The sequence below is a fragment of the Callithrix jacchus genome, chromosome 14 (genome assembly GCF_049354715.1).
Source record: "Callithrix jacchus isolate 240 chromosome 14, calJac240_pri, whole genome shotgun sequence".
Lineage (NCBI taxonomy): Eukaryota > Metazoa > Chordata > Mammalia > Primates > Cebidae > Callithrix > Callithrix jacchus.
In genome coordinates, this window is record NC_133515.1 from 88,008,781 (window position 1) to 88,035,012 (window position 26,232).

Here is a 26,232-nt window from a genome sequence, read left to right on the forward strand (position 1 = left end):
CTGTAATCCAGCTACTCGGGAGGCTGAGGCAGGAGAATCGTTTGAACCTGGGAGGTGGAGGTTGCAGTGAGCCAAGATTGTGCCACTGTACTCCAGCCTGGTGACAGAGTGCAACTCTGTCTCAAAAAAAAAAAAAAAAAAAGGCAGACGGAAGCCACATCACCAGGAGCTCTGTACACCATGGTTAAGAAGTTATTTTATCTGGAAGGGAAACTCATCAAAGGATTTTCTTTTCAGGTATACAGTATTTTAGTCAACAATACAAAATGTTGCTAATACTATAGTTAAAATAATTTCTCTTTTCAGGTATACAGTATTTTAGTCAACAATACAAAATGTTGCTAATACTATAGTTAAAATAATTTCCAAATCAAAATTATAACATGAAATTACAGTGCTTAGAAAATGCATTCAATTTATAATTCTGCTTAGGCTTTCTTTTACATAATCTTTTCTAGTAAAAACTGAAGAGATTCCCAAGGCAGTCCCTCCAATTTTCTGTAAACTTTTTACTTTGAAATGATTTTAGACTCACAGTTACAAAACAGAACAAATAATTCCCATGTATTTCATGTCTCCTCATCCAGCTTCCCCCAGTAACATGTAACATAGCAATTATCGAAACCAGGAAATCCACACTGGCACATTTTTAAGTAAACTACAAACCTTATTTGGGTTTCATCAGTTTTTACATGCACTATTTTTCTGGCATATACTCCACGAAATTTTATCACATGCATGGATTCATGTAATCACTACCCTACAGAATACAGACCTGTTCTATAATCTCAAAGAAACTCCCTCATGCTATCCCTTTATAGCTGTGCCCTCCCCAACCCTAACTTCTGGCCACCACATATCTGTTCTTCATCACTCTATAATTTTGTCAATATTATATACGTGGATCATACAGTAACCTTTTGAGACTGGCTTACTTTCTTCTCAGAATAGTGCCTTTGACCTCCATCCAAGTTGTTGCATGGATTAATGGTTCCTCTTTATTGCTGAGTAGTATTCCAAACAATGGCACACATATGAATGTACCACAGTTTACACATTCACCCACTGAGGACATCAGGGTTGTTTCCAGTTTTTGGTGATTACAAATACAACCTATGAGAACTTTCCTCAGTCTTCTCTTGCTTTGTCCATGAAGGTCTGGATCTGGAAGAGATTGTCTCTTCAAACCTTTCTGTCTTCAGGAACTGCGAATCTGCTTGGGGTTTGTAGTTGGAAGGCCCAGGCATGTGCTTAGGGCAGGAGGAGTTAAACATAAGGTACACAAGCAACTCTCTGGGCTGACTGTCCCCAGAATTATGGCTTTGTCTCAGTTTAAACCTAAGCCTGTTCTCCTGCTTCAGAAGATTCCTGCTTCTTTTTCCCTCCAAAAAATGCAAATTCAGATTTTCTTCTTCTTTTTAAAACAAATTTCATAACTTTAATTTTTATTTATTTTTGAGGCGAAGGAAGTCTCACTATGTTTCCCAGACTGGTTTTGAACTCCTGGGCTCAAGCAATCATTCTCCTTAGCCTTCCAAGTAGCTGGGATTACAGGTGAGTGCCACTGTGCCCAGCCTAGAAGACTCTTGCTTCTTAAATGCATTTATACTATCACTCAACTTTGTGACCTTATTTTTCTAGATGCCATAATTTCACAAAGGATAATTTAGAATTATAGTCACCAGTCAAGAAACATTTGATGAACAAAATTGTTTGAGAGGCACTTTAGAACAGAAAGAAGACAAAGTTTCAAACATCCAATTGTTTGTAGGATTATTGGGGCTGAATCTATAAAGATTCAGAATGATCCATCTACATTTCTACCCAAACTTGCACAGTACCTTCTAAACCAGAGCTAAAGAAGGACTGAGATAGTCAAAAGCATGACAGAGAAAGGACTCATCATATTTTGAACAAGTCCTTGTGACATCCTTACCCTCCCAGTCAAAAAACCCAATAGGTGGGGACAAAGATTTGCTCAGGACCTTGAGACCATAAAATAGAAAAGTCATTCTCTGAGCAGAATCAAATACTCCTTTATCTCCAGTGCCTCCTACAGCTGCGTATTTTACAGTTGTAGATATGTATTTCACTTTTTTTTAGTATTCCTTTAGATCAAAATAGGCAGTATTTGTTTGGCGTCTCCTGTGAACATTAACAGTATACTTGGATCAATGCAACAATAAGAGATCTTAATACCCAGATACATAAGACCCATAACGAGATTTAGACTCAACGAGACAGAAAATTAATAAGGATATCCAGGACTTCAACTCAGATCCAGAACAAGTAAACTCAATAAATATTTATAGAGTTCTCCATTTTAAATATACAAAATATTGATCGGCCATTATTAATACCCATTTTTAGAATGAAGCAATATTCCTGTTCTCTCTCCCTCTTTTTCTTCCTCTTTCTTCCTCTCCTTCTCTCCTTTTTTACTTTTCAACATCCTAGTTCCTCACCTCTACTCAATACATTCCTCTGAACACCTGATTCCTTGTGATTCTCCCATCCCACTGAAACCTCCAAAAAAAAAAAAGAAAAAAAACAGTATACTTGGACTGTGATGCCCCAAAGATTAACAGAGGCCTCCTCAGAACTTTTCACAAGCCCTGAACCACAACCTCAAGGACCTTAAATATCCCTGTTATTCTACTCTTGTTTGACATGTGGGTGACTTTTGTCATGTTCTAAAGATAAGCTCCAAGACTGTTCCAGCTATCTACTGTTTTCTTTCAGAAAGGGCATAAGGTTTGCAGAGAGAAACTATAATTTTGTCAAAGTAAAGTTCATTATGCAGAACATTATTTATCCTAGGGCAGTAAATCCTTTACTTCTGACCATAGGCCGTTCAAAACTTTCCCAATTACTCCTAAGAGTCAATTAAGAAGAATCCTGGCTAATGTGGGTAGCGGGTTTATAACTTTTCTAAAATCATTGCACAGATAACTTAACCAAGTCCAAACTAAACATGAAGAGGCCTTTTGTGAGGTAAATTAGCCCTTCAACAACCTGCCACTCTGGGCTTTCTACCTATTTGTACATGCGAGATACAGACGAAACTTTGGGGTTATGACTCAACTTCATAGTGAAGGGAAACCAGAATATGTCACCCTGAAATATGCCTGTTGACATAAAAATTATTTCTGAGCTAAAAGTAGTTGAAGAGTAGCAAATAGAGGATGAGCTCTATTCTCCTGCTTTTCTGCTTAAAGACAGGATATAAATTCTTCCTTATTGGAGATATCATCAGCCCAGACAAGGCACCAGAGGAATCTGCAAACAAACCCTACTCCATTGGCTTCTTCCCATGTTATCTACCTTCCCATAGTTTCCCCCTTTTGGATGCCTAAAATTGCTTTCTTTTGTCCTGTCATTTCTCTACAAATGTATTGTTCTTTTTTGAAGATGGCATATAAACCAGAGTTTGAAGCCACTGCCTTGAGTTGCCTTTCATTGAGGTTTCTCCTGGATTCTGTGCCCTTAATGCATTAATAAACTTGTCTGGCTAGGGGTGGTGGCTTATGCTTGTAATCTCAGTGCTTTGGGAGTCTGGGGTGTGAGGACGGCTTGAGGTCAGGAGTTCAAGACCAGCCTGGGCAACATAACATAACCCTGCCTCTGCAAAAAATAAAATAAAATAGTGGGTTGTGGTGGCACACGCCTATAATCCCAGCTTCTTGGGAGGCTGAGGAGGGAGGACTCCTTGAGCCCAGGAGTTCGAGGCTTCAGTGAGCTGTGATCATGCCATGGCACTCCAGCCTGGGTGCAAAGTGAGAGCCTGACTCTGAAGAGAAAAACAAAAACAAAATAAAAAAACTTTGCCTGTTTTTCTTTTGCTGATCTGTCTTTTGTTACAGGGATCTGTCCCAACTATGAACTTATAAAGGTTGAGAAGAAATTACATTTCCTCCCCATTAATGGGAATCATCAGATATCCATAGTCTACTAAGTCTCTTTTCACCCAATGGCAAAGCCTACTCGTCTTGTCTAACAGCCACAGCAGCTAATGGAGGCTTCCACACAGTTGGTTTTAAGGTCTCTTTTAAATTTGATGGTCCTCCATGCTGTACAATAATTGTTGCTCACACAAAATACACACTTCTCAGCAAGTACACTTACCACCAATGAAATCCTATTACTTTCTCCCTCACCTATTTCTACTTATTGTAATAATACTTTGAATCCTGCCACCCTCCCTTTAGATGTTATATTCTCAATGAGGCCATTTGGCCCATTGATTCTGCCCTAGGAGGAAGAGACTGTCAGATAACTTAATTCAAGAAAAAGGAAAACTGTGCCTTAATTTAGGAACCAAAACCCTAACCACTCAAGGGGTCTTCAGTGTTGCTTTCTTTCCTTCTCAAGCCTTTGGCGTTCATGCTTTGCAAGAGGCCTGGAAAGTAGGGAGAATCCTACAAATGTGGGATTTCTTTTGTCCTGTCATTTGCCCTGTCATAGGGTTTGTTGCAGAACACTGCGGGACGTGAGAGCGAGAGGTCAAAGATGACCCCAAAGTTTCTTGTCCAAGCCACCTGAAGGATGGAGGAAACTGCAGGAAGAGCACGTTTGAGAGTAAGGTGAAGACCACGAGCTCACTTAAGATGATGCTGGGGACACTTCAAAGAACAATTAAGGATATTAAGAAGCATCATGTTCCATGGGCATAATATTCCATGCTATTATTACATTACCTCTAGCTGTTGTACATTTTGATTTTTGATATTCCTCAAATATATGTGAACATTCAATTTTTGTCTAAATCTATGACTACTTCCTTGGGCAGGGAATTATTGGGTCAAAAGGCATATATATATATATATATATATATATGTATAAAATTTTATTTTTATTTATTTATTTATTTTGAGATAGAGTCTCGCTGTCGCCTAGGCTGGAGTGCAATGGCACAATCTCGGCTCATTGCAACCTCCGCCTCCTGGATTCAAGTGATTCTCCTGCCTCAGCCTCTCGAATAGCTGGGATTACAGGTGCCCACCACCACGCCCGGCTAATAGTTTTGCATTTTTAGTAGAGACAAGGTTTCACTATGCTGGCCAGACTGATCTCGAACTCGACTTTGTTATCTGCCTGCCTTGGTCTCCCAAGTGCTGGTATTACTGTGCCCAACCAAAGGGCATAATATATTTTTTAAGAACTAACAGCTTCCAAAAAGGCTGTCCCTTTCATTTCTTCCCCAGAAGTTTATGAGTGCTCATTTCATCACACGTTCACCAACACTGTTACCATTTAAAAAGTGTGTTGGCCGGGCATGGTGGCTCACGCCTATAATCCCAGCACTTTGGGAAGCCAAGGTGGGTGGATCACGAGGTCAACCCTGTCTCTACTAAAAATACAGAAAGTTAGCCAGGCATGGTGGCGCATGCCTATAGTCCCAGCTACCTGGGAGGCTGAGGCCGGAGAACTGCTTGAACTTGGGAGGTGGAGGTTGCAGTGAGCTGAGATTGTGCCACTGCACTCCAGCCTGGGCAACAGAGCAAGCCTCCGTCTCAAAAAAAAAAGTGTGTTGATTGAATGAAAATGATTTTTTTTTCTATAAAATAATGTTTCGTTGATTACTAGTGAGGGAGAACATATTTCCATGTTTATTACCCATGTATATTTACTCCTCTGTGAACTGTTTTGGGCTTTGAGTTTGAGAACCCACAAGTCATCTGTGTGTTCATGTCTAACAAACATCTGGAAATCCTTCTGATGAATTCCCACCTTCTACCAAAGACCTAGTATTCTGGGGTAAATCTGTACTGATCCCAGACATATCCACGACATTTACTTTTTTTTTTTTTTACTAGATCCTTGATATTCTAGTAATTTAAGCATGAGACACTAGAAAATATCCTTATCAGAAGGTTTTAGCCTAGGCAACATAGTGAGACCCTGTCTTTACAAAAAATAGAAATTAGCTGGGCATGGTGGTACATGCCTACAGCTACTCAGAAGTACTGTTGCCATACTCCTGCTATCATGAAATGTATTTTGTCATGGAAAAAGTGGAAGTTTGGTAACAATGGGAAAAATTCACACAACCAAAGAACTGAAACAAAACTAGACATTACCCAAGCTACTCTCATCTCATATTTTTGCCTAGAAAATGAGGGTGGAGGAGAAAGGTGTTAAGAAATGGAAAATGACTTAGGCTTTCCCAAGTTTTCTGCTAAACATAGGGGAAATAGAGAATTCAGAAAGGAAATTTTCATTGCACTCCCCAAATTGGTAGCCCTGTGGTGCATTTCCTAAGAAATAAACTGGCACATTGAGCTATGTGGACGGGCAGGATGGTGCGTGACAAAGGTGGTGAAAAGGACTCCACAGCACCCAACTCTAGCTCTGCCTCTCAAGACCTCCTGGGCATGAGAGATACTCTGGGCAAAGATGGCCTCTCTTGGCCTGAGTTTCTTACTGTAAAATAGAAGTGCCTTTTGGACATCACTCTGTGTATGGCTCATGTGCAAAGAGCCTCTGGACAGACAGCTCATGGAAGGGGAAGTGAAAATGGCCAACAAACACATGAAACATGCTCAGCATTACTAATAATTCTAAAATACCTATGCTGCCAGACTGTCATGAAGGCGGAAGCTAACTCAAGTGGAGCATCTGCACAGAACCTCACACGTGTCAATTCAGTTAGCGATGGTTATAGGTCAGAGGTTGTTAATGCAATTTTGACAGCCAAGGAATTTAAAAAAGTCTTTGACATGGGGTCAGGAACAATGAAATTAGGTAGGGAGAAGGGGATGGAGACTGTGATTATTGTTAAATAAGTAAGCTGTGTGAGGGATTGATTTTGTGGATGCCATACTGAGCAGCACTCTCTCATGGGGAAAGAAAGGGGTCTGGGTAGAAGCCGTGAACTGGAAGTTTGACAGTAGTGAGTGGCCAGGGTATCACCATCCTGGCATTAGCTGAATCAACAACAGGTGCCTCGTAAATGTTCCTTTTTCTTCCCAGGTGGTGGTGGTAACTGACAGAGAAGCGTAAAGCCCTACCTATGAGGAAAGCTCATAGACGGGTGTTTTCCCTAAGATGGTGCTTCTCACACTTGGGGTGTCACCTCTCAAGAGGTCAGGGTAAGGTCCTGAAGGCAGCATTGAATAGAATCCTTATCACTGTCCTCCTGGAATCAGAATTCTGATTTTTTTTTTTTTTTTTTCTGATTTTAGACAGGGGGGTGATGTGGTCTGGGGCTTTGGCCTATGTTCTTGCATTCAGCCTAAGTCTTGCCTGGTTCATTGCTCATTTGTTCACTTGTGACTATCGGTCTAAACTCATGAATATTTAAACAATACTGTGTGCATACCCAGAATCTGGCCAGAGGGCTGCAATTCTGGGAGTCCTTCTGTCTCACCCCTGGCTGACTCCTCATTGGATGAGAAGGGCCGCACATAGTAGCTAACAGCTCACTAGTTACTAATTACTGCAAAGAGTGCTGATGCCTAGGGATCACTCACTTTTTTACCACCTCTGCAGGAAACTGTAGTATGTCTCAAAAGCAGCTTAATAGATTAAAATGTCCCCAGAATCTGCTGACATTGTCTTCTCAACTTTCTCTGTTACAGATGATGTAAGTGGACCTGTAAGGCCACTGTACCTGAGGTAGGCCAGTAAGAGCAATGTGTGAGGATGTGGGGTGCACTGTATCAAAAAAGACCAGTTCCCAGGAGCATCTCAATCTAAGACAAGCCAGGATGGCCTTGAATTAGGATTCAGGTGGGACAAACGATGACTTTACAGTGGAAGAAAGGACTTTCAAAACAAGAATAGAGGAGTGAGGTGCATGGTCACAAGAAACACCATGGGTCCTCTGCAGTGCCAGTCAGGACAAGGCCCATACCAGCCTGCCTGGGCAACAGGACAGCCTGCAGACTCACACCCCCAGGTGCAACACAGAAGGGTTCAGGCTGGCTAGGGCTCTCCGGTCCCTGCTCCAGGTTCCGAGATTGACAGTTCAGAGTCTGGTCAGGGCTATTACAAAGTTAAACCCACACTAATGGGCACAGTGTAACAGCTTAGTGACAGAACAAAAATCCTGATTTGGAGGGTACAGGGAAATGGGCTCTTTTAAACATGACTGGTGAGAATATAATTTAGTACAAACATTTTGGAGGGCAATTTGGTTAAAAGAAAGATTAAAAGCCTTTAGATTTTATATACTCTTTGATCTTAATTCTACTTCTAGGAATTTTATACTGAATTACTAAAGATATGTGTAAAACTTTAGATATTAGCATGTTTATAATAATGAAAAACTGGAAACCACTGAAATGTCCAACAATGAATTAAATAAATTGTGACACATCCAAACAATGCCACTCTGAAAAGAGATGTTTTAGAATATGTAATGATGCTGGCACTGCTGGCTGGGTGACTCAGCACCCATCCCGTCACCCTTCTTCCTTGCCCATCTCTGATGGAGAGGCCCGTAAAACAAAATGCTGGCTTTCTCAGACTCCCTTAGAGTTAAGAGCCACCTTGAGACCATAAAGTAACACAGCCGCCTAAGACAGCTAGAGTGTCCTTGGCAATGTCCTTGAGCTGTTCCACCAGCCTAGACCTCCTGCCTCCTGAGCAAAATACCCCATTATTTGTTCAAGCCACTGTTAACAGGGTTTGCTGTTACTTGTTTCAAAACACAATTCCAACTGATAAAGACGTGGAAAGATGTTTACAGTACATCAAATGGGGGGAAAATGCAGTCATGCACCACATCACAATGGTTAAGTCAACAACAGACTCTGTGTCTGCTAGTGGTTCCATAAGATTATACTATATTTTTACTGTACCATTTCTGTTGAGTTTTATGTATATATCTATGTATATACATATTTACTTATTTATGAGTGAATGAAGACATCTTAATTTGTTTCCTAGGCTGGAGTGCAGTGGTGCAATCATACTTCACTGTACCTTTTCTATGTTTAGCTCTACATACCTATCTATCTATCAATCAATTATATGTCTCTGTATCAATTATCTATCTATCTATCTATCTATCTATCTATCTATCTATCTATCTATCTATGAATGGTGGGGTCTCACTCTGTCTCACCCATACTATCTATCTATCTATCTATGAATGGTGAGGTCTCACTCTGTCTCACCCATGCTGGAGTTCAGTGGCACAATATGGCTCACTGCTGCCTCTAACTCCTGGACTCAAGTTAGAGTCCTCAGCCTCCTAAAGTGCTGGGATTACAGGCATGAGCCACCATGCCCAGCCCATATGTTTAGATACCCAAATACTAACCATGCTGTTTGAATTGCCTACAGTATCCAGTGCAGTCACATGCTGTACAAGTTTGTAGCCTAGGAGCAATAGGGGATGCCATATAGTATAATGTAGTAAGCAATAACATCTAGGTTTGGGCGAGTACACTCTATGATGTTTGTACAATGACAAAATCACTTCAAGACACATTTCTCAGAATGTATCCCCATCATTAAGCAACATACGACTGTATTACAGAACAAAAATATACCAACAGTCATTGAAGAAAAATGTGAGAGCATATTCTAAAATTATAATTGTGGTTCTGTTTGATGGTACAGTTATATGGGATTTTTATTTTCATCTTTGCATTTATCTGAATTTTCTAAATTTTCTGCAGTGAATATGTTTTACTTTTGTGATATGAAAAAAACCAAAATATTTAAAAAATAAAAGAAGGTAGACAAATAACTGCATAAATCTTGTGGTCAGGCAGCAACAAGTCCTTGACAATAGTTGCCAAAATAACCACTTTAAGGCTTCTGTTGCTTTCTGTCCAGCAGGTTCAGACTTCCCAGCTGGAGCTCTGCTTTTAAAAGGTCCCACTGGCTTCTAACCAGGGCCACTGAGGTCCATCTCCAGCAGTGGGCACCAGGAGGCCACAGAAGCTCTGAGCTCTTCATGACGCAGCTCCTTCTCCTGGTCGTGGGCCTTGCTTCCCTCCTCTTCCTCCTGTCTCTCATCTCTTGCCTTCTTGGCAGAATCAAATGAGATAATCAATCTGAAAGTACTTCATACATTATTAGGTGTAAAAAATGGCAAGTTATTTTTCTTGTAATTCTTTTCTTCTTCATTCTTTTCCCTCCTTGTTTTAAAGTCTTTCACTTTTGGCCTTTCTCTTTTACCCTTGTTCCTCTTTCCACTTCCGTCTTCCCGCCTCATCGGGCCATAATGTTGGACATTCTGGTTCTCCACAGCCTCATAACTCTGTCCTCTGTCACAGGAGACTGCCCTGTACTTATGTGTCCATGGGCCTCTCTCCTTCGCTCCACGGTGAGTCCTCTGAACACAAATCATGTCTTTCAACCCCTAAGAACCTTCTCATGACACTTGTCTCACAGTACTCACCTGGTCAGTGCTTACTTGATATTACTAAAATTTCTTTTATTGTTTTGTTATCTGGGGAATGCATAATAGTGACACAAACACATATATTTATTTGTAAAATGAGCCATCCATATATTTAAGTAAAAAAAATTTTTTTTTTGAGACAGAGTTTCGCTCTTGTTACCCAGGCTGGAGTGCAATGGCGCGATCTCGGCTCACTGCAACCTCCGCCTCCTGGGTTCAGGCAATTCTCCTGCCTCAGCCTCCTGAGTAGCTGGGATTACAGGCACACACCACCGTGCCCAGCTAATTTTTTGTATTTTTAGTAGAGACGGGGTTTCACCATGTTGACCAGGATGGCCTCGATCTCTTGACCTCGTGATCTACCTGCCTTGGCCTCCCAAAGTACAGGAGTGAGCCAGTGCGCCCGGCCTAAGTAAAAATTTATTAGCATCTTACAATCTTTTTGTGAAGTCATTTTTTAAGAACCAACAATTGAGAACTGATAGAAAGGTAAGTAGTTTGAAAATAATATTTTTTCTTCCCTATTGCAGTTGTAAAATATTGAGAATTATATTCAGAAATGAAATGAAAACCTTAGTAATGATAATGTGGAAACAAATGTTTTATGGTAAAATATTAGAACTAATTTACATTTCAAATTTGTATTATCCACTAAAACGGTTTTAAAAAATCTTCAAAATAAATCCATGAGATGTCACATTACAAGTGCATGTAGTTGGACCCTAATTCTACTTCTCGCTTTGGCCAACCTGTCATCAAGTAATTTATTTTTCTTTCTTTTTTTTTTTGAGACAGAATTTCGCTCTTATTGCCCAGGCTGGAGTGTAATGGCAAAATTTCAGCTCACCGCAACCTCTGCCTTCCAGGTTCAAGCGATTCTCCTGCCTCAGCCTCCTAAGTAGCAAGGATTACAGGCATGCATCACCATGCCTGGCTAATTTTGTATTTTTAGTAGAGATGGAGCTTCTCCATGTTGGACAAGCTGGTCTTGAACTCCCGACCTCAGGTGATCTGCTCACCTCGGTCTCCCAAAGTGCTGGGATTACAGGCATGAACCAGCACACCCAGCCAAGTCATTGATTTTTCTCATCTGTCTTCTCCCTTCCATTCTCACTGACAGCATCCTTGTCTGGGTTGTTGCCATTTTGTGACTGGACAGTATTACTGCCTCCGGTCCCTTTTCTTTTAACTTTCCTTGCTCCCCATTGCAAGACAAACTTTCCAAAAGCACTGCTTTAATTACCCCTTCTGGCCAGGCATGGTGGCTCATGCCTGTAATCCCAGCACTTTGGGAGGCTGAGGCGGGCAGATCATGAGTTCAAGAGATCGAGACCATCCTGGCCAAAATGGTGAAACCCCGTTTCTATTAAAAATTCAAAAAATTAGCTGGGCGTGGCGCTGCACGCCTGTAGCCTCAGCTACTCGGGAGGCTGAGGCAGGAGAATTGCTTGAACCTGGGAGGCGGAGGTTGCAGTGAGCCAAGGTTGCACCACTGCACTCCAGCCTGGCGCCTGGTGACAGAGTGAGACTGTCTCAATAAAATAAAATAAAATAAAAAAATTACCCTTTCCTGCTAAGCCCCAGTGGCCCTCTACATCTCTATTCTGTAGGATCAAGACCAAATGTCTGTAGGATCAATTTCACTTCCTTCTTCCCCAAACCCTTTCTCTGATGTCTCTACCCTCAAGCCCCTCACTTCAGTCAGATTGTCATTCTCCCTTCTGCCAGTCTCCCTAATACTGAATGCCTCCCCACCTTGGCTTGTACTGGAATGCTCTCCTCCTTTTAAGGCCAAGTTCATGTCCCACCATTTCTGTGAGCACTAGCTGACAAAATCAGGATTCCAAAGTGCTGTGACAGGCTATGGGAAGAAGGTAAACCCTCCAAATAAATACATATGAGGTTCTGCATTTGTATTTTAAAAAACAAATGGAAGATATCTGGCAGAGGGCATAAGGTTTGCAAGACTGTGAGCAAAAGACATATGGATTTTACACTGACATGCACTCTCTCAAATGTCAACTCCTCTGGAAAACTTTTCCTGACTCCCAGCCCCCTCCCCTGGCTGGGTTAGCCTAGCCTTCTGGGTACAACTGTAATACTGTGTAGGCATACTTCTAATACTGAAGCACGTATCTATTCCTCCACTTCACTAAGAGCTTCCTGAGGGGGTGGGATTCAGTTTTTTCCGCACTATTGTCTGGCATGGCGTCCAGCACATGGAATGTTCTCAGATCTTAGCAGAACTGAACTGAGGCTCAGAGAGCTTAAGTAACATGCCTAAAGTAACACAGCAAGCGAGAACAAAACTGATTTGAAACTAGATATCTGGTTATAAAGTCCTTCTCTGGAGTAAGGAATGTGATCATATTGCTCCCCTCTGGGCTTGTCAGACCACACCTGTAATACTGACTTCGGTTCTGTGCAGCAAACTTTTAGAATAACATTCACAAGCAGGCCTGTTTAAAGGAGAAAGACCACAACAGTGAATGGAGTGAATATGCTCCAGTCTAGGTCAGCCTGTTGGAGAAACTAAGGGGTTAGCTTAGAGACAGAAGAAAAACTCAGCGTGACATGAGAACTGCCTTTAATGACTTGAGGGCTACCAGAGGAAGAGTAAGGATTACACTTACTTTCTGTGACCACAGCGTTTGTAAAACTGTGACCAAAGTGTTCAAGATACAGAAAAACAGATGTTGACCCATTGACAACACACTTTCTCAGTAGAGCTGGTTAAAGGCAGCATATCTGCCCCAGAAAGGGGTGAGGTCCCACCATGGCAGGTCTTCAAGCTGATGACACCCTGTGGGTGTGTCCTAGTGGGGTCAAGAACCAGATTGAAGGTTGGACTAGATGAGATTTTATGTTTAGGTGACTTTTTAAGGTCCCTTCCAATAGATGCCAGAATTCTATTATTCGCTGATCACTCTAGCCTTCAGCAATTCCTTACTCTTCTACATTTAGTGAATACTGAATTTACATAATTCAATTGCTGATTAAGCATATATATACCCTGCTACACAACATTTAAGTTACCATCTATCCTTTATACCTGGGATTCCCAACCCCCCAGGCTGCAGACTAGTACAGGTCCATGGCCTATTAGGAACTAATCTGCACAGCAACAGCAGACATTCCCGCCTGAGCTCCACCTCCTGTCAGATCAGCCGCAGCATTCGTTCTCACAGGAGCGCAAACCCTACTGTGAACTGAGCATGTGAGGAATCTAGGCTGTGCGCACCGTATGAGAATCTAACTCAGGATGTCCAATCTTTTGGCTTCCCTGGGTCACACTGGAAGAATAAGAACTGTCTTGGGCCACACATAAAATACACTAACACTAACGACAGCTAAGCTGAAAAAAATTGCAAGAAAACTCCATGTTTTAAGAAAGTTTATGAATTTGTGTTGGGCCACATTCAAAGCTGTCCTGGACTGCATGCAGCCCATGGGTGGTGGGTTGGACAAGCTTGACCTAAGTAATACCTGATGATCTGAGGTGGAAGTTTCATCCTGAAACCAACCCCCACCTGCTACTCCATCCACGGAAAAACTGTCTTCCACAAAACCCTGGTGCCAAAAAGGTTGGGGACTGCCACTTTATACTATTGCCATTTAATTTTTTTCAAACATCTTCCCAAACAGATAAGTGTCTTGAAGTCAGGAATCACATATCATGTATTTTACAACTTTGTTCTCCAGATATCTACACTTGTTCAAAACAGAATAAAAAGATTTTAAATGCTTACTTTACAACTTGACTTTAATTGCTCTGCTAATGGGCTTGTCTTTTCTCTCTTGACGATTCCCTGGAAAGTGAGAACCAATTTTTCACTAGATACTTTCCCTCCAGGTATTTTTCTGTTCCTCAGGTGAAGGGTTTAAAAGGAAACCTTGTAGGGGTTAGTCTCTGCTAATTAAGAAAACGACTGGCCGGGCGTGGTGGCTCATGCCTGTAATCCCAGACTTTTGGGGAGCTGAGGAGGGCGGATCATGAGGTCAAGATATCGAGATCATCCTGGCCAACACTGTGAAACCCTGTCTCTACTAAAAATACAAAAATTAGCTGGGCATAGTGGCGTGTGCCTGTAGTCTCAACTACTCAGGAGGCTGAGGCAGGAGAATTGCTTGAACCCAGAAGATGGATGCAGTGAGACAAGATTGCGCTACTACCATGCACTTCAACCTGGCAACAAAGCGAGACTCCATCTCAAAAAAAAAAAAAATTAAACTCCTGTTAGCTGGGTGTGGTGGCTCACGCCTGTAATCCCAACACTTTGGGAGGTGAGGCAGAAGACTGCTTGAGCCCAGGAATTCAGACCAGTGTGGGCAACATAGTGAGGCCTTCATCTGCACTAAAAATAAAAACTAGTGGGGCAAGGTGGTGCATGCCTGTATTCCCAGTTTTTCAGGAGGCTGAGTGAGGAGGGTCAGGCTGGAGCCTGGGAGATCCAGGCTGCAGTGAGCTATGATCTCACCATTGTACTCCAGCCTGGGTAACAGAGTAAGGCTTTGTTTCAAAAATAAATAAATAAACATATGAATACATAAATAAAATAAAATAAAATAAAATTCCTATCTTCTAATGTCTCATCTGTTTCTACGGGTACCCAAGAACCAACCCCAGAGGCAAGAGCTCCTCCTTTTGGACTCACCAGGTTCCAAGATGGCCAAATATATTGGTGAGGATAATAAGGAATAGAGGCAATAGGCAGGCATGAAGGGACCAACCGGGCTTAAGACACACTTCCCTCTGCTATCTTTCCACTGTCTTCTGTGGCCAGAATATCAGTGGTCCCCAAACAGAAAAGGCCCATTAGTATCTTCTGGGAGGTTTTCCAAAACACACACAGACACACACACACACACACACACACACAGCCGTGCATGTGCACCCCTCTTAAAAAGAGCTTCAGGTATTTGAAAAAGTTCCCATTCTGATTTGCCCTCCAACCTGCTTGAGAACTGTTCTTAACTTTCAACTCCGTCATAAGGGAAGAGCTATCCCTTCTTCCTTTATTTATTTTTTCATTTATTTATTTAGAGCGGTATAAACTCATAGATGATTCTTTTATTCAAAGGGTTATAATACATTATTATCACTTATTTTGATGTTCAAAGTGTCCCAGTATTGGTCAGTGGGAGCCCCTTACAGCTGGCTCTTGTGTCTTGTTGACACATCCTATCATTCTTTGAGAAGGTCCTTACTTTCTGGAAGAATTTGTTCCAGGATCAACTTGTAGTTTCCCTGCCTCAGTCTTGAAACAAGGCATTTCTCTGAGGATTCTGAGTCCTTTTAGGGAAGAGAGGAAACTACCTTTGAAGACTTAAACATCCTATTAATATCTAGGATAAAATAGGACTGCAGCAAAACCAGGAAAGAATAAGAAAGCACCCCCTCTGTGACTATGACTAATAAGCAGGGGCTGGTAAATTATGAGCTCCCTTTCGGTCAAGAAGTTTTATTGGAACACAGCCACACCCATTCATTTACCTAGTGTCTCTAGCTGCTTTCATATTACAACAGCAGAGTAGAGTAGTTTTGACTTGAGACAATATGGCCAGCAAAGCATAAAATATTTACTATTTGGCCCTTACAAAAAAATGTCTGCCAGCTTGGGCAACATAATGAGATTCCATCTTGAACAACACAAAAAAATTAGCTGGGAATGGTGGCTTGTGCCTGCAGTCCCAGGTACTTGGGAGGCTGAGGTGGGAGGTTCACTTGAGTCCAGGAGTTCAAGGCTGCAGTGAGCCATGATCCCACCACTGCACTCCAGCCTGGGTGGCAGAGTAAGACCTCACTCGTCTCTTAAAAAAAAAAAAAGATGTCTGCCAATCCCTGCTAATCAGTTAGTAAGTATCTACATATTATAGACAGGATTACCTATCAGAAGAAATAGAGTGATTTGGAGATATTGTAAATAAAACTACTATGTCTTCCTAAATGTCACAGAGCTGGACTGACTTAAAATTTATCAATGTAAAATAAGCTACAAACTTGGCAAACTATAATATGTCAGGATATAGAAGCTGATTGTAATGGCAATTATAAAAAGGAGATGGCTTATTATGGAATCTAGAGAAAAAGATGGTTAGAAAGGAAAACTATGTTAGTGCAACTATAACACTGTTCAATGGAGTAGCACTCTGTTTAGCTGGAAGTGGTATTCTGGTCACCAGGATGAATGATGTCTCCTCTGGTAGAGAGGATAATTAATCAGGCTTGAACCATGGTGTGGATAACACATCATTTCTTAACTTCCAACTGTATTTGCTTTGATTTCATGCTTATAAACCAAGCTCTGATTACCTTTCTAATTTTCAAGGCACCATGATACAGAGAAGTATATTAAATTGACTTTTCTGGTACAAATGTGCCTAAGCAAATAAATATGTCAGCTTTATCAGGGCTTGGTGACCTCAAGAAAAGCTGTTAAATTAAGTTATCAGATCCAAAGACCTGAGAGGCTGGATCCTGAATTGTGTCAGTTTCCTTAGAACATGGCACACAATTAAACAGTCAAGACAGTCAGATTATCATCACATTTCTTTCAAAAGAGGCAAATGCAAAAGTATGCTGAAATGTTGGACAGCTCCCACCCACAAAGATGAGGGCTCAAGCCAAATTCTGGGGTATTCTGGAAGCATTCCTTAATGTCAATCTTCTCAATTAGTCTCTGTCTGGTGGGAGAACCCATCTCCTACTCAAGGAAGCATGGTTCTCAAGACATCCATCATGAGTCCTTGCTTTTCTGCCTACCATGAACTTTTGGACCCAATTAATGGTCACGACCAAGCAGGGCCTACAGTAGCAGGATAAAGAACCAGAACTGGGTGCGGTGGCTCACTCTTGTAATCCCAGCACTTTGGGAGCCTGAGGCAGGCATATTACGAGGTCAGGAGATCGAGACCATCATGGCCAACATGGTGAAACCCCATCTCTAAAAAATAAAAATTAAATTAAAATTAAAAAACCAGAACTGTCCTATTTCCTAAATCTAGCAAAAATCAAGTTGGTAAGGCTGAGAAAGGGGCAGATGACTCCTCAGCTGGTCTTCAACCTGGCAATCTCACAAGGAAGGAGTCACATCCACAGCAAGAGTTTAGTGACCAACTGAAGTGTTAGGGACATCAGGCAGGAGCTATACATCCTCCTGATCTCCCCAGAACTTTCCCTTAAGAGGAAGTTTTTTTTATCCCTGGAACAACTTCTTTCTGTGACCTGGAGAAGGGCTGAAGCTCTGAGTAGAGAAACTGGTATAATATGGTGGGGGACCCCGTAATTTTGATACCAAACAGCCTGAAGTGACTGATGATAGAACAAATAGCTAAGAAAGCAGCTTTAACAAACCAGTTTCTGGTTGTATTTTAATAATGTCCAAATTTTTTTTTTTTTTTGAGATGGAGTTCCACTCTTGTTGCCCAGGCTGGAGTGCAGTGGTGTGATCTTGGCTCACTGCAACCGCCTCCTGGGTTCAAGCAACTCTCCTGCCTCAGCCTCCCAACTAGCTGGGATTACAGGTGCCCACCACCATGCCTGGTTAATTTTTTGGTATTTTTAGTAGAGGCGGGGTTTCATCATGTTAGCCAGGCTAGTTTTGAACTCCTTATCTGAGGTGATCCACCCACCTTGGCCTCCCAAAGTGTTGGGATTACAGGTGTGAGCCATTGTGCCCAGCTAATAATGTCCTAATATTTTACCTCATCAAGGTCTTCCAGTTACAGCATGCATGGTATTTCCAGAGAAAGGAACAGTGAGAGCTATAGAATCCCTATGACTAAATTGAAACTAGGGAAAGCAACAGAATATAAAAAGGGCATGGAAGTACAACATGTGCAACAGGAAATAAAACAGAACCTCAGGAGAGAAGCAACACATTACACAGAATCAACACTCCATGTAGGAAACAGCAGGGTTTCAAATAATCTTCTCACTTCTGGCCTACACAGTCTTCACAAGGATACCAATGAGTAAGATGCAATCGATCCTTATTTGATTCTAGTTTTATGGAATGCATACCACATTTCATGATCACAGTGGGGTATATTAAAATTATAACATAATTCAGTGGCAGGGATGAGGCAGTGTCTTACCTGTGTCATTTTTAAAATCAAAAGCATGGCCAAAGTAGGTGCTTAATGTTTGCTGAGTGACCTATCTTCTCCTCCCCTCAAATATCCATTCCAAACTCTTAGAATAGGTCAGGATTTTTAAAGAATTATCTGATAACGTTAGTCAGTGAGAATGAGTACTATGCTTCTCCTAAAATGTGACTTTAAAATTACATTTTTGTCAAAAGGTATTGCTACAGCATTTAGATATACATACAATAAATGTGAACACACCTCTTTAGTCTTCTCCCTTATAGAGTAATAACAGTTTCTGATTTTCCAAAATCATGAGATTAAAAAATTATACACATCCAGTTTCTCTTAGGAATTTGGCACAAAGGATGTGGTGGTGAAGGGCAGGGAATCAATTTCCACATGTGTGGCCTAAGGAGGTCAAGGTGCAAAGTCTAGCGTGATTTACATTGGTTATTTCAAAAAGAGGAGAGGAGAAATGCCCCATGCTTTTAGTGGAATAGAGAGGACACAGACAGTTGTTGCCCATTTACATCTTGCCTAATTTGGAGTTTGAGAGTCTGATATACAAATGCAAGATGGAAGGGGTACCTAGAAGTTGTCAGGGACTTCCAGAGAGACCATTTAGGCAATCTCATCATTGCAGGACTCTGAAAGGATAGAAATAGAAAGGAGACAAACTATGTGAAAATAAGCCAATTTCTTTTATTTATGTGGGGCTCTATAAAGTGAATATGGAATTCCATTGTTTTGAAAAAGAGTAGGAATTACTTTGGAGCAGGCAGACACAGCTTATAGAACTGGAATAGGGATTTAAGAAAGCAAGTGGCAGTGACCCACAGACTATTTGTAGCCAATTGTCACCAAGAAAGTCCTCTTTTCCCTATCACCACCACCAAACTGTGTCTTTTGTGGTGGAGTCTGTAGGCAGTATTGGTCCACCCACCACTATCACTTCCTTCCTGCTACTGTCTTTCTACAAGGACTAGCCTTGTCAACTGACCATAGGCTGTACCTCAGTGGCAGACTTGGCCACCCCTGGGGCTGATCAATTAAGCTTCCCTAAAATCTGTTTGGATCTCTTAAGTTCAGTACCCACTGAGTGTCAGGGAAGCACTAAACACTGGTGACAGGCAGAAGAATGGCCTGAAGGCCTTGCCATTCAGAAGCTCACAGCTGAACAGTGGAGGGAAACACACGCAACCATAACATGATATACAAGGGCTGTTAGAGCAATTGATTCTTCCCTATAATTACTCAAGTAATTACTCTCTTGGTGATTACTCTTATTGTTATTAAATTCAAAATATTACAAAAATAGCATGTAAATTTAAAAAATACAGATACAGATATGCATAAAATTTAAAAGTTTCCTGTTACCAGCTATGTGTGTATTCCTCAGACCTTTCTATGTACATATTCAACCTATATATACCTATTTGTACAGTCATCTAAAGAAAAACAATCAAAATAGAAACATTCTGTGACTTTCTTTTTCCTCTAAAAATATGGTTACTTTTCCATGCCTCATTCTCTTTGATGGTTGCATGGTATTCTTTGTTACCTGGGAAAAATTCATTCCTCTGCAAAGATTCAGGAAAAGTTTTGGGCAAGAAGTGACATTTAACCGGGTCTTGAAGGAAGAGTAAGAGTTCATTTAGTGGAAGCACGCCCAAGAGATGATGCTTCTTATGCATGCATAGGAGGGACTGAGTGGAAAGTGGCTCAGGCAGTGGGATAGCATGGGGCACATAGGAGGGGTGTGGAAATACACAGCTTCCTTGGGAACCATCAGGAGTCCAGGGAAGCCGCACTGTTCTTCAAGCTTTGGTGTGTATCAAAATCACTTTGGGAATTTTTTGTTTGTTTGTTTGTTTCCAAAAGTCTCGCTTTGTCCCCCAGGCTGGAGTGTAATGGTGCAGGCTCACTGCAGCCTCACACTCCTAGGCTCTAGTGTTCCTCTTGCCTCAGCTTCCCAACTAGCTGGGGTCAGGCACACACCACTGTACCCAGCTAATTTTAAGATTTTTTTCTGTAGAGATGGGATCTCGCTATGTTGTGTAGGCTTGTCTTGAGCTCCTGGCCTCAAGCAATCCTCCCACCTCGGCCTCCTAAAGTGCTAGGATTACAGGCCTGAGCTACCACATACAGCTGGAAATTTCTTAAAACTGCACCTTTCCTGTTCCCTTACTCAAGATTCTGATTCAATAGTTCAGTAACCCCAGAGTGTTTGCCCTTCACCACACTAGGCTGCCCCTCCTTACGTGATAGTGGGTATTCACAACATCCTTCCTAAGACAAGCAAGGCAGATGACGGTCTGGAGAGTCTCCCGGCAGCAGAGTGGAGCATCCTGACATCCTTACATTTTGCTGTCACTTAGCCATCTCATTTTTAGTTTTGTAGCACCCTCCTCTACACCAACTCTTCACTTTGTAGTTTCATATCACCTTTCATCTGGGAAGTTCAAAGTATTCCCAACTCTGACCTCATGATTGGGTAATGGGAACAGCAATAACCTCATTTTACAGAAGGATACATAGACCGGGGAGCTGACTTTCCTAACACGATGAGTCACACCGCAGGTGAGAGCAGAATTCAAACCTGCCTTTCATTCAGTTGCTGCTGTCATTGTCCTTTCCCTTGGCATTGCATGGACTCCAGATCACTTATTAATTGAGGAAGTGTATGAAAAGCTTCCCGCACAGTGCCCAGTTCATGCAGAGACGAGTCATTTCTTTCCTTGACCACATTAAACAGGGACTGCCTGGGGCTTTGGAGCCTAGTGGGTATTTCTTGATGTTCTGCAAAACAGCTATCAGAAATTCTACACAGCCTTTTCTTCTTAGAGTGCCAAGAAAAGCTTCAGAATGCCATCACACAGTGAAAGGCGAAATGGTGGCATCCCAAGGCTTGGTTTCTTCATCAATGTGGGACACATTGGTGCTGGAATTATAGGGCTATGATGAAAAAGCTGAGGTGGTGATGCTGTATACCTGCTAGGCAGCAAGGATGAAGAATCAACTGGGACTTCACCGCACACAGAGGTACTGAGCTGGAGCACAACTTTTCTCTAGGTTCAAGGGGATACAAAGAGAGAAGCAGGATAGTTTTTTTTTTGCCAAGGAGTATCAGGATACAAAGAGAGAAGCAGGATAGTTTTTTGCCAAGGAGTGTCGGGTCACTTTTGGCTTTGGGTAAGGTTTTCAAGCCAAGATCAACTCCACATACCTCAAGGAGAAAAACCCTCCTAGAGAAAAGGTTCCCAAAATTTAGGGTACATATAGTGACTGGTCTATTACTAGTGCAGATTCCTAGGCCCACCCTCAGATAGGGACAGTTTGGGCTGGGGCTTTGGAGTCTGCATTTTTCACCAGCTCTCCTGGTGAGTCAGCAGCAGGACTACACTTGAGAAACTCTGCTCTACAGAACACACACAATTTCCCCATTTACCAGCACTGCTCTTGCCACTGTTAATCAGTCAGTGGCCTGATTATTAAGCTGAGTCATGGCAAAGCATGATTTTTACATTGCAGTTTTCCCTCATCTCCAGAAACTTCAGTCTTCTTTCTGGTTGGATTCCAGAAGGTGTGACAAGATAAAGCAACTTGGGGAACAAATATAAAGAAATATGCTGAAAAAATTTCAATGATGGGTTGCAGCCATTAATGACCACTTAGCTAATTGGTTTCTTCTGCCAACATTTTTAAAAGCAGCTTAATGTACGCAGTGTTCTTCTTGATGCTCTGATATGCAGATTGAAAAAAAAAACGAGCTAGAGACTAGGACAGATATATTACCTCACACCATCACAGAATGCTGAGATGCTGGAATGTCCTTGTATTTAAAAACTGTCAGGGAGGAGCCTCTCCTTCCACGAGGCCAGGATGCTGGTCCCATGAAGACACTGGTATCACACTGCTGTGGCTGTTCACAGTGGGCCAAGGGACACGCCATGGCTCTGGCATTAGAACCTGACCTCCAGCAGGCCCTCCTGCTTAGCAGCTAGTGTTGTCTAGAGAGGTAGCCCCAGGAGAATGGGTTCTTTTTGTGTCCCCTACTTTGAACTTCATGCTCTAAACTAGAGCAAGTATTCAACAGACTTCTTTTTAAAGTGAAATTCATTAATTGGAGTCTTAGACCTTTGTGTTATGAAAAGAAGAGCTGAAGCAGAATTAAGTCATTAATTATTTGGCAAGTTTCCGAGGCATGCACCATAATTTCTCATAGTGTTTCACAAGCATGTAGGAGGTGGCTGCTTGCTGACACCTTTGTCTAATGCCTTGTCCTAGAAATGAGTCTGGGTGGTTAGGAACACAAACATTTCTGTCCTAATAGATTCGTCTCTGATCCCTTTATGATTGCCAGATCTCTTTTGAAATTCTCCAACTTTATATTCAACTACTAGAAACTTTTATTTTTGAGTTTCACTCTTGTTGCCCACGCTGGAGTGCTATGGCATGATCTCAGCTCAATGCAACCTCCACCTCCTGGGTTCAAGCGATTGTCCTGCCTCAGGTGCCCTAGTAGCTGGGATTACAGGTGCCCGCCACCATGCCCAGCTAATATTTTGTATTTTTAGTAGAGACAGGGTTTCACCATGTTGGTGAGGCTGGTCTGGAACTCCTGACCTCAGGCAATCCACCCCATTAGCCTCCCAAAGTGCTGGGATTATAAGCATGAGCCACCACGCCCAGCAAAACTTTTTCAAAACAAGTACACTTATTTTCTAGTGGATAATTTTAATGCTGAGAATTAATTCTCTTCCTCAGTCCCAACTCTACCTCTTTGAAGTCAGCATGTCTTTCATCTGTAAGTATGAAAATAAACATTAATAATTAATGCTTTTACATCCTCTTCAAGGAGGAAATTTTGAAATTTTTTTTTATTCCCACACTACACTACACTGATGTACAAGGAAGAAATTTTATTTACTTCTGAGGAAGAAATCATCTTTTCCAGAGCTAGAGAGATAGGCAGGAGTAGAAAGGGAACTCAGCTTTTGATGAGACTGGAAGCAAACTGCTTCAAGTAATCCCAGCTCACCTCAAGGGCAGCTATTACTGGGGTGCTCCCTCCTGAGTTCTTACCTCTAGATGGAAACTGTTTCAAACAGTGGCTTTTCAGCTTCTCACTCTCCCTCCAATCAACACTCCACATGCGGCACTTCCACCTTCCATAGAATCTCCCACAGCCCTATCATTCTCCATTAAAACGAGCATGCCGCATTACCTCTATCCCGACATTATGTCTACTGCTGTGATTCAACCTCTGGATCTTCTCCAGTGGCCGATGTGCACCAGCACTATGATTGATAGCTGCACAAAATACCCTTACTGGCCCAAACCAAAGCCCCATCCAACTTAGTCTGCCTGAGAAGCACAAAAGAGGAGTGCTGTAGAAGACCCTCCCCCATACCCTCAACTCAAAAACTTACAAGGAGAACCTAATCTTGCCTCGCTCACATTCATACCCCCATCTTTCTACCACTGCCGACGTAGGCCCTTCCACATTTTCTGCCTGAAAGAACCTGTGAAGGGTAATACATTCCATGGATACCACTTCTGTATAAAGAAGTGTTTCCTTTAATACTGCTTTTCTCAAGATTCAGGGAGTAGCATCTAATTTGAACATTCTGGGATGTAGTGAACAGATCCACCATCCCTACCCATATTGTTTAGGCTTATAGACTATGGTAGGTTCTCAAAAATGTCCATGTTCTAATCCCTGGAACGTGTAAACATGTTATCTTAAGTGGCAAAAGGAACTTTGCAGATGTGATTTTCCTGATTCATCTGAGTGGGCCCAATATAATCCCAAGAGTCCTTCCGAGGGGAAGCAGAAGGGTCAGTCAGAGAACAGTGATGAGGGAAGCAGAGTGATGCGGTGCCTGGAGCCAGCTAGTACGGGCAACCTCTAGAGGATGGACGAGGCAAGAACACGGATTTTCTCCTGGAGTCTCCAGAAGAAACGCTGCCTTGCCAACACCTTGATTTTTGGCACACTGGATTAGTTTCCTGTGCCTGCCGTGACAAATGACCACAAACTAGGTGGCTGAAAACAACAGCAGTTCCTCCTCTCACTGGTCTGGAGGCCAGAGACCAGTGTCACAGTGTCAGGAGGCAGGAGGGCTGCTCTCCCTCTGAAGGCTCTAGGGGGAATCTGCTCCCTGCCTCTCTGCTAGCTTCTGGTGGCTTCAGGCTGTGGCCACACCACTCCCGTCTCTGCTTCTGCGGCCACACTGTCTTTTCTCTCTCAAAACCCCTTTATCCTCTGTTTATAAAGATGCATGTGATTGCATTTAGGGTCCGCCCAGATAATCCAGGATAAACCTCTCCTTTCAAAATCCTTAACTTAATTAACACTTCTTGCCATATAGGGTAATGCCTATTCTTTTGTCATGTAAGGGGATATTTACCGGTTCTGGGGGATTAGAAGTTTCACGGTAATTTGTTAGGCAGCTGTAAGAAAGGAACACCCGGCTGATGGTGTCTCGCTCACTGGGACTTCCTAGGCTGCTCTCTCATGCTGCAGGGGTTGCTCTGAGTTATGGTGGTTGCCCTGTGGCTGTGGCTGTATGGTATAGCACTGGTTTGGGCCACACCTGAGCAAGTGTGGAGGGTCTCCAGGGCCTGCTTCTACCATATTACTGCTATAGGAATAGCCTCACCCACTCAGAGCTATGCTGTCAGAATGCTCTCTGGCTAAGTGTTTGCACATGGAGAAATGAGATGTACAGAACAGAATTTGGAAGGAGAATATTGTGAATTATCTCAGGAGCTGGGATGATGGCCCAGGTGGGATTCTGCCTGACTTGAGGAAAGGCCAACATCCTTTCCCAAAAGGGAAGTTTCAACAGCACATGTCTTAACAATCTCTCTCAGGGCCGAAGCACCATCTGTCTAAATGGTACTAAGCAACTGATACTGAGGCTAAAGAAGGAGGAAGAATTCAAGACCTAGTCATGTACCTTCTACTCCTTCCCGAATGCTGCAGTAAACTCAGGCAGTTCAGCCAACGACCTTGGGGATTTAGACACCTGTGGGTAAGGCTAACTAAGGCAGGGTTTCATTTGGATCTTGAACAAGTCATTGATCCTATGTTTCAGCTTCTCCACTGGCACAGTGAAAGCATCTCCCAGGGGTGAGTTCAAAACAGTTTCCTGACATGTCTTGGAAATAGTGCTACTGGGGGCAAAATCAAAACCAATGTTACCCGGGGCAATTCGAAGTGCGTTCTACATGTCATTTGCACTGGAACTTGATATGACTGGAAAAACTATAAATGAATACGATTCTTAGTTAAAAGATGTACATGTGACTGGAAAAAAATGTAGTAGTATGTCCACCACAGTAAAAAGCAGTGGTGGCAACAAGCTTTCTGTATGGAGGGGTTTGGGGTTGGTAATCTGGAGGGAAGTAGGGGATAGAAGAAAGTCTTGATGATGCATATGCAGAACAAGCACACATTTGTATTTGGAGCATATGTTTCCTTGCAGCAGCTTTCAGGGAGAGGGCAGTGCTAAAGCCCACCCAAGCCACCTCCTGGGGCCACTGCTGTCTGAATGGTAAAATTACAAGTAGTTCTAATTCTCTCACTTACTCTTTACTATCTTTTCCAATTTTTCTACAAATGAAAGATAGTTAGATTCCATGATTTTAAAAAATAAATGTTAGTATATGTGTAGAAAAAAGTTGGAACATTCAACAAAATAGTGGCAGTGATTCCCTTTGGGAGACAGGGTTACGGAGGACTTCCACTCTTTGCATTGTGCATTTCTGCAATG

The 26,232-nt window shown here is 42.2% G+C and overlaps 1 protein-coding gene across 7 annotated transcripts in view; it reads right to left on the reverse strand.

Annotated features, from left to right (window-relative positions):
• Nucleotides 1–26,232, reverse strand: part of MAPRE3 (microtubule associated protein RP/EB family member 3) — a 57,605-nt gene that overhangs the window by 16,522 nt on the left and 14,851 nt on the right. The window contains exon 1 of one of the 7 annotated variants that reach the window (XM_078349693.1): nt 1–26,232. This exon is cut by the window's right edge and continues 4,608 nt beyond it. The exons of the other annotated variants lie outside the window; for them this stretch is intronic. The gene's annotated coding sequence lies outside the window, so the exon portion shown is untranslated. 7 annotated transcript variants of the gene reach the window in all.